This window comes from Myotis nattereri (genome assembly GCF_964212035.1).
Source record: "Myotis nattereri genome assembly, chromosome: 11".
NCBI lineage: Eukaryota > Metazoa > Chordata > Mammalia > Chiroptera > Vespertilionidae > Myotis > Myotis nattereri.
Window position 1 is genome coordinate 4,783,925 of NC_138086.1, and position 9,413 is coordinate 4,793,337.

Here is a 9,413-nt window from a genome sequence, read left to right on the forward strand (position 1 = left end):
CCCAGTTAAGACTACTGGTATTTAATTCCTAAAGATGATGTCAGGGATTTTGCCTTATAAAACGATCCTGATCTCCTACTCCCCTCATCCCTTCCTACCCTGGTTGACACACACTTCCCCTTTTGGCCAATATACCCATAGTGAGAGACAGATCAAAACATAAGCCAGCTGGAAAGTTTTGGGTTCCCCAAGAGAGAAGGGGGCTATAACTGAATGAGCTATAGAAATCAGTCATAAGAGGTTGGCATGTGCCAGGAGAGAATGTACAGAAAGGGTCCTCGGGTGCTGGGTCGAGGCCCAGGCTATAGGACTAGACCATGAGCATTTATTTCTGTGGGAGAATGCTCCCACAACGTATGAGTTAGTGTCCTGTCAGCACCTCAAAGAGCGGCCCCACTAAGTCATGCCAGAACATGCAAGGCAGACAGACGGTGGAAGAGAGGATCAAAGATTCACAGCGCTCGCATTCCAGGGTGCATCTGTGACCACAAAGGTCCAAGGGCGAAGGTGCCAGTAATGAGAGGGACACAGCACTGTTGAGAAGCTCCCGGGGACCATGCTTCTATAGAGTGAGGCTCCCTATAGTCAGTGGGGATGATGGGATCCTAAGTAACAGGAACAGGGTAAGGGTGCTCCGCCATCAGGCGCAAAGTAGGACAATTGTTCAATGAGTAGCAACGTCAAAGTGACAGCCAGGGTCTCTGACCTGTGGATGTGGTTCAGAGAATACAGTATCCCTCAGGGCAAGGTAGATGGTCTGCAACAAAGGTATTTGTCAACCCAGAAACCAAGGCGAAGTGACCAGTGACAGAGGGAAGCTACCCTAGTCAAACCATGATCCATGGCCCAGTTCCTAGACCTGAATCACTTTGCAGCTGAGTCCATGGATGGAGAGACCAGGGGTCCAGGGAAAGGGACCTTGAGCACGTTAGCAACTGTGGACACTACGGACTCACTGACTTTCCCCCCAAAGAGGATTACAGCCATTTACGTAGCCAACACATGGTGGGGCTGAGGGAATGCTCACACATTTTGAAAACTGTTGGACAGAGAGTCTTGGGGGTGTAAGTGTCACCATAGCCCTCCCCATCTATATATGGTGGTGGTGTGTGTGTGTGTGTTGGGGGTGGGGGGCAGGCAGTAAGTGGAGCTCTGAGTCCAGACTGGTTCTCAGTGCCAACACTGCGTCCGTGGCCCCTGGATGCACACCTGGAATTAGCGCAGGTGTGGTTGGGCTGAACCACCGTATTACTGGGGCTTAAACCAGATAACTTCAACCTATTTCAATGCTTGAACCTTTTAGTTTTAGTTTCAAAATTCTATATTTTGAATAAAATTCTCTGAACATGAACTATTTTAATCCTTCCTCCTATTTTTAAAAATAGGGGTGGCATGTGTCCAGTGGAATATAACCGGCATTTACGACAAGACCAAAGGATAAAAACACACCCTTGAATTCCATGAGCTGGACATCAGTTTTGGGGGTTAAACAGCAGCACATTATTTAGATCCCACTGGGGCCCCATCGGGGGTGAGGCAGTGCTTTGATAAAGTCAGAAAATTAGGGTTCCGCTAACCTCATTCAGGAAGGAAAATGGAAATCTCTTGAACCATAACCTAGACCAAGGTGATGCCTAATCCAGCCCAAAGAAATAAGGGGAGAAAGAACAAACGAATTTAAAGCAACTGTTGCTGTAATTTTCAATGTAGACTACATTTTAATCAGTTTTTACAAAGTGCCTTGTTCAACAAAAGAGCCACTCACTAAGTCTTAGCTAGGAAATACACTGGCATCATTGCATTCAACATGAATATTTTTGCTGTTATTTTAATTAGCCTGCAAATAATCAAAATCTACCGTTGGATCATTGTGAGAGTTCATGCATTTTTAAAGTGTTTCCATCTTGAGTTCTATGTCTTTATATCCTGGACTGTAATGTAATATCCCTGCACCACCTGGGGAAGAAACGTGGTCATTGTCCGCCACGCTATTCCCTCCTCGACCCTCCTCGACTTCCTGACTTCCCTTTCTTTAGCTGTAGACATGCACGGAGCGGGGACGGGGTTTCCGGAGCGGGGACGGGGTTTCCGGAGCGGGGACAGGGTAGAAAGCAGAACATCGCGCTTGCTAATCGGCCTTCCCCAGAGGAGTGGCGGCGCGGTGAGCTTTCTTGTAACAGGAGGGATTCCCTGGAGCCAGGTGTCCACCAGCCTGGGGGAGGCTCCTCCCACACAGAGACCGGAGGGGCCATAACATCTCACAGGATGGCTCAGGCCCTTGCGAGAGACAGGCCTGGGTCACAAAAACATTTACCTCTCAGTGAGACAGAAAACATTCACACCTGCAAGTTTTCTAAAGAAAGTGCTCTAAGGAAAGGAAGCCAGCGCCGGGAGTCAGGGAGAGGCCGTCTGGAGTCCAGTCCAGCCGAGGGGAACATCACGCGTTCAGTCGTCGTAATTAATCGCGCTTATCAGGAACCAGGTTACCATCAGGGACGGCCAAGAAGGAGGAAAGGCCACGGGCCAAAAATCGAAAGGATTGCCTTTGAATTCTGGTCCACAACCCGGAGCAAACAACTTTGGTTTTGATATTCAGATCCTATGTCTGTAAAGTAGATAAACAGGTGATTAATTGGGGCCATTTATTTTCATCCTGAAGATATATTAACCTCCCCGCCCCCCCCCCCCCACAGTCCAGCTGAGAGTTGCGCCTCGTGGGTGGGTTCAGTCGGGGATACGTGAGCCCTGGAGCTGGCCAGCACCCGGCTTTGCAGTCCCCCCAGCACGTCTGGGGCAACCCTCTCTCCCCCTTTGGAGTTGGGGCTCTGTCCCCAGAGACGTGTAGGGTGCCTGGACCCCTTCAGCCCCAGGCATATATGATCACTCAGGCGTGCACCCTGGCCTTGCCCTGGGATAACGACTTGCCACGCAGGGGTGGATGGCACAGCCTCGCGGCACCTCATCTGAGTGTGGCGATCAGAGAACAAAAAAAAGAAGGATGGCTACAAGCAACCACGCCAGCAGGGAGTGTGAGAGCTCACCCCTGGCCGCTCGGAGGGTCTCAGCAGCGACCGCCCCGGGAGAGAAGGGGTCTCCTAGGATGAGCTCATCTTCCTTGACCACTGTGCCCCCACCATTCCGCGTTACCATCTCCCGCGACCCTAAGTGCCTGACTGGAGCCGGTGCGGCGTCTGCCACCGCCCTTAGGTCTGTGAGTCCTGGAGGAAGTGGAGAGCGGTGGGACCAGCAGGGGACAGAGTCACCCACAGAGGGCTCTCCCTGCGATACGTCCACAGGCTCACTGGGCACAGCATTGAAATGTTGGCCCCTCTGCCTCTGGGCCCCTGGGAAATAAACTCACCCCCTTTTCCTAAAGGCACAACCCCTCAAAGCGGGTGGGCTCCTACCCCTCAGGGACTGCGCTGAGTCTTTCTGGCCCAGCTTTGCTCTCTCCCCGGAGGATGGGGGTCCACTCAGCCGCCTGAGGGAGCCCTTCCATCTCCTGGTGGCCTGTGGGAGGCCTTAACAGAAGTGCTGTAGGGAGCACCCCACCCTGCTGTTATCAGACCCAGGTCCCGCCTACCCCATCCCCTTGACACAGGAGGTCTCCGAACCCCCTGTCCGTCCCTGGAGACGGAGACTGGTGCCCACCAGGGGGGACAAGGGACGTGTGCATTCCCCCGGAGTGACCAGAGGCCTTTGTTCATGACTCACATGAAATGCGCATTCAATGTCTACCCCGTTTACATTAACACATAGTAACCTCATTTAATGCCCCGAGAGGGCTTGGGAAATGGGGAAGGTGGAGAGGACGTGGGAGTCCGCTCCTGCCAAAGCGAAGGGAGGCCGCGATGTGCGGGTCCCGGCGCCGTGGGCCACAGAGCGGAAGGCCGGCGTTCACGGGGGACGCCCTGGGCAGCGGCCCCGGTGCTTCAGTTTTCAGACCTAAGCAGCGGGCCGAGTTAGCGAAGACCGTGTGTAAGACAGCTGTTACACCTGCCACACGGGGAGCGTGGGGTGTGTTGTGAGTAGTAACTGAGTTGCCAAGGACAACGAATATAAGCATTTGAAAGTGTCAGAAGGAAGCAAAGCCAGCCTATTGCTACGCAGGACTGGTCCTGGGGCGGTCCGTCTGTCCCACTGAGGGCGCGGCCCCACACCATTTCCCTGAACCCGTTCCCTACTTCTCCACCCTTGTCATGCATTCCAGCAACGAGGGCTAACGGGAGGTCGCCCTTTGCTGATCCTTGTTGCTGAAAGCATTTCCACGCCTCCCCCCCACTTCTCCCCCCGACCCCGGCCCCCTCCATCCCCAGCCCCTCTCCTTTCAGCGGTCATGACAAGAGAAACCTGACTGACAGCCTAAATCTCACTTCACCCACGAGAGGGCTCCTCAGGTCTCCAGACTCCCCTCAGGAACGTCAATTCCCAGCGCTAACATGCGATATGGAAGGGAGAGCAAAGACCCTCCGCCTGGTTTCGTAATGCATCTTGTTTCCCGTCTGTCTCTCCTTCGCCCGCCCAGCCAGGCCTGATGGCCCCTCGCCGCCCCAGCAGAGAGCTGCCTTTCCCCCCACCCCCCACCACTGGGCTGGTCCTCATTGTGGTCGGCTCTCTGAGCTCCCGAGGCGTCCTGGAGCCCGAGCCTCATACTCCCCATTGGGGTTTCTGTTGTCAGACAGAATGGGTGCTGGTACCCATCGTAAACCGGAGGGCTTGCAGCCTTCCCAGCCCCAAGCCGTGTGAGGCATGCAGCAGGCATGTAATAAACGTGTCTGGAGTACACGTGCTCTCACTGCCTGTGCTGGCCTTTCTTCTCTGCAAATATTCGGGCTCCCCCTGGCCGGTCCACTAACAGATAAGAGAACGGGTGGCCAGGGCTGGGGCAGCCCACCTCGGGGGCAGCGAGCCTTTGCTTCCCTGGGCCCCACCTCCTTCCCAGCTCCCGCCTTCTCCCCCCACCTCAGGGGGCCCCCGGGCCAGCCAACAGCAGCCTGTAAACCTCGGGCTGAAATTCAGCCAATAGGGCACTGAAGGAGCCTGGTGAGGGGCCCCCAGCAGGCGTGTGACAGTCGTGCTGAGCCAGTGATTGACGTGAAGCCACCAGCACAGCGAGTGTGGGAGGGAGGGTGACAGGAAATGGAACCTTTGACAGCAAAAGCATGCGTTGGCCCTGGAAACGGTACAGCAGGTGGGAACCGCTGGGCTGCGCCAGAATAAAGCCCATGCAGAGGTGACAGGAACAGAATCCACTAAAGCTTGCCAGCCACCCCAGGCAGCGGAGGCACGTCTACACAGCGCGTGGGAGAAAAACAGACATGTGTCCCCGAGCCCAACACAGCATGGCGGGTCAGGAACAGAACAGGGCTCGAGTGAGAACAGGCAGTGGGGAGGCGAGGAAGGGCGAGTCAGAGCGGAGCGAGGGAGGCGTGGGTGAGGGGAGCTGGCCACGACCGGAACAGCTCCGGCCTGGCCTGGAGCAGAGCGAGCAGAGCTGGCCTCCTGCAGCAGCACACGGGGGCCCCGGGGGCCTGGCTGAACGCCATAATGTTTTCTTCCCTGGTCACACGGAGCAGGCCTTTCATCAGCATCAGGACGTTTTCTACGGAAAGAATGCAGTTTTCCTGACAGCACTGCTAAACCTGGTACCAGCAACACATCTCCGGCAGTTAAGTGAACAAGAAACGTCAGGCGGGCTGGGAGGGTGTCTGCTGTCCCTACCCACGGCCTGGGAGACACCGGAGGCTGCGAAGGGACTTGTTCAGTTTTAAGAGAAAAGGGCGGTTTGGCTCTCTGGGCGCTGAAGCACGTGGCGGCGGGGACAGAGGCTCTTATTGCAACGCGGGAAGGGAGACGTAGAGGAAGCACAGCTACCAAACAAGGCGTTTCTGCAAAAGGGCCCCCAGAATTGACAGAATATCTTCTTTCTTTTTAAAATTAAATGTGTGGGGTGACACTGGGTAACAAGATCACAGGCGTTTAAGTGTGCATTTCTGTGTGCCCACCAGACAAATTATTTTCTTAACACAGATGAAGGCAAAGGAGGCTCTACACAGTCCCAATGCCAAGAGGTGGGAACTGGGGCATAAAATAAGTTCGAGTGAGTCAGAGGAATAGAAAACATAAGAATTTTTTTCTCAAATTCATATGCAGAAAAGCACAATTATCTTACCTGTCCCTGTAGATAAAGGCAAACCTTTGCAATAAATGACATTTGATCTATTTTGCAAACTTACCAACCAGCTGCCGACGTGGCTCTGATTCTCCCTGGACCTGTGGCCTCAGAAGGGAGCGTGTCATGCTGGTCTCCTGGGTATAAGTATATTGGAAATTATCAACAGTCACGTCCTAAAAATACCAGCTCACTGCAGGTAAATTGTGCTCCATAAAGCTGTTTTCAAAAGGGCACTTCAAAGAAAGAAAGAAGAAAGAAAGTGTAAGTCAGTGTTCGAAGGTTCTGGAAGGGAGACTGAGCCCAAAGAAGTGTCCTGGTGGGACCTGCCACCTTCTTGTGACTCTGGGTGTCTGACTCTCAGCTCAACTCCATCTGAGACTGGAGAAAACGAAGTCTGCGTTGGCTTCATGGGGCTTGATTTGATATTACATTTGAATTTCTTTTCTTTTTTTTTTTTAAAGAATATGAACTTTATTAGGTTTCAAATACAAAAATAAACCCATCTAAATAGGGAGGCAGGATGGACACTGAGCGAGTCAACATCGTCTTCAATTACGACATGCCTGAGGAATCGGACACCTACATCCACCGGGTGGCCCGTGCCGGTCGCTTTGGCGCCAAAGGCCTGACTATCACTTTTGTGTCTCATGAGAATGATGCCAAAATCCTCAATGATGTTCAGGGTAGGTTTGAAGTCAATGTGGCGGAGCTTCCTGAAGAAAGGGACATCTCCACGTACATTGAGCAGTGCTGGTAACCACACACCTGACATCCCGGAGCCACCCTGCTTCCCACGTGCTGCTTCAAGTCCTCTTTCTACGCGACAGTGAGGCTTTTTCTGTTCAAACACTGTACATTTGGGCAACAATAAATTTGTATTATGGAAAAATAAATAAATGAATAAAATAGAGAGGCAGAAAGCTCCCTTTGTTTCTCTAGGATTTCCAACCCCAACCCCATAAAAACATTTGCTCTCACACAATGGCTAGCAAAGAGTAAAAAGAATCAAGTTCTCAAAAATGAGAGGTATCCACGTTTACGAAGGAGGATGAGCTGGAGGATGAGCTGGAGCGCCTGGTGGACGGGGAGGACTCTTCCACCAGTGCATCCTCCAGTTGTTTCTCTATCCAATTCTGCTTCTTATCGGTTAGCGCCTCAGAGAACCGCTGCATGGCGACTTTCAGGCGGAGGGGCTTATCCGTAAAGGTGAGGCGGAACCAGCCAGGCTCCTTACACATGTAGGCCTTGCCAGGGGCCAATAGGAGCTTGTTGTCCAGGAAGCAGGGATAAAGGAGCTACTCTTCCTCAAATGTGCATGGGTCCAGGTACTCTTTCAAGTTGACCCAGATATAGAGGCCAGAGCCACGATTGAGAAAAGGGACCTTCAATGTCTTCAACTTGTTGGTGATGTATCTGTGAGCTTCCTGCATCCGGGAGCGATTAGTGGGCAGGTACACGTTGTCAATCCATTCTCTGTCCTGGAGCAGCCGACACAGCTTGTGCTGGGTGATGCCAGAGATGCCGTGGAGGAAGCCAAAAGCGCCAACAGCAGAGACCACCTCCTTGTTGTGGGTGTACAGAGTGCCAAAACGGAAGCCAGAGATCCCAAAACTCTTACTGGTGTCCCAGATCACATGGGTCCTGTTGGGGTCAGGCAAACTTTTCATGTTCAGAACACTGTGGAATGGGATGGACGCACGAAACTCAGACAGCATAGAAGTCTCATCAATAATCACATGTAGGTTGTGCCTCTTGGCAAAATCCAGGTATTCCTTCAGTGAGTCCAAACTGTCAGTGTCTCCCATAAAATTATTGGGGTTGAAGAGAACAAGACCTCTGACCTTTTCCCCCTTAAACTTAGCCTCCAGCAGGGCTTTCTCCAACTTGTCCACAGTCAGCTGGAATGGCTGGCTGTCCGCCTCAGTGATCTTCCTCAGCAGGTGGACATGAATCAGCTCAACTTTTGAATACAGGCGGGCAGTTAATGTGAAGCCAGAATAGAAGGGGGTGGGGATCAGAAAGGCATCACCTGGATCACACAGCACCATGGTCAGGGTCAAGAAGACAGAGAGGGAGCTATTGAGAACAACCACATTTTCTGGATCAAGCAGGTCAGGTGCCTTGCAGTAGTAGGTGAGGAACTGGGCTACTTCTTCCCTCAGGAATGCATGTCCTCTCCAATCAGGATTTTGCAGAAGGTCATCATCAATGTAGTTCATGTCACTCCGACTCAATCTTTCAGTCAGCAGGTCAATGCAGAGCTTGTTCTCACTGAGACCAAGGTTGATAAGGCCCAAGGTGTTCTTGTCCTCATGGTATTTGTCTCCTTGGTAGGCTATGAAGTCCTGGAAGCTGGACTGGTATAAGGCAGAGACGTCAATCCCACAGTTGGATAGGTAACAGCTGATAAATGCAGTTTCCGAATCACTCAGTTGGTGACTTAGCTGGTCAGGCTCCCTGGATGACTGGGCCTACTGCCCACCTCCAGCACCACCCCTTGAGTCCAGGGAAAGGCGAGGCAGTTGGAGCTCCACGCTACTTGAGGCTCCGGAGTGTAAGAGGTTGACCACCTCACACATTAAATGGACGAGGATGGCTTCCTGGTCCCTGATGTTCTGGCTGTGCTGTTGCTCCTCCTGCTCCAGGTCCTCCTGCTGGTGCCTGCTCTCCAGCTGCAGGATGTACTCATTTATGATCTTCTGCAGACGCTGGATCACTTTCATCACCTGGGGGTGGGGCCTGTGAAGGGTGTCCGATTGGTGACTCACATTCTGGCTTTTAGTTTTGGCCTTAGGAAGCTGGCCTGAACGTGGGTCTCTGTTTCCACTCATCTCTTCTTTGGTCCCAAATCCTTACACCCGAAGAAATCAACCTTGACGACCAGGGCTCAGGCACCGCTCCAGGGTCCTCCTCCTCTCACTAAGCTTGGTTCCTCAACCATGTGCAATGTATCATCATCATTGTTATTATTCTAGGTTGTGAGATGATTCATTATTCATGAGCAGTAAGTAAATATATGAACAGAGTTTACTGTTGTGATAAAATAAAACTTAAATACATTTATCTGACATGGTTTATCTGACTTTTTATGCAACACATAATCCTTATTGTGTTGCACAGTAAACAGGCATAAGTTATAAACTGTTCACTTTAAGACTCATAATTAAAATTACTTTTACAAAGACAAAAATGCTTTTAGTTTTCTTATTTTATTTGGATTCCTTGTATCCTGAATCAA

General features: G+C 51.9%; 1 pseudogene across 1 annotated transcript; it reads right to left on the reverse strand.

Annotated features, from left to right (window-relative positions):
- Positions 1-7,211: 7,211 nt before the first annotated feature.
- LOC308527285 (putative inactive 1-aminocyclopropane-1-carboxylate synthase-like protein 2) lies at positions 7,212-8,898 on the reverse strand (annotated as a pseudogene). Its single transcript has one exon. The product of its transcript is annotated as a putative inactive 1-aminocyclopropane-1-carboxylate synthase-like protein 2 (transcript).
- Between the last annotated feature and the right edge of the window lie 515 nt (positions 8,899-9,413).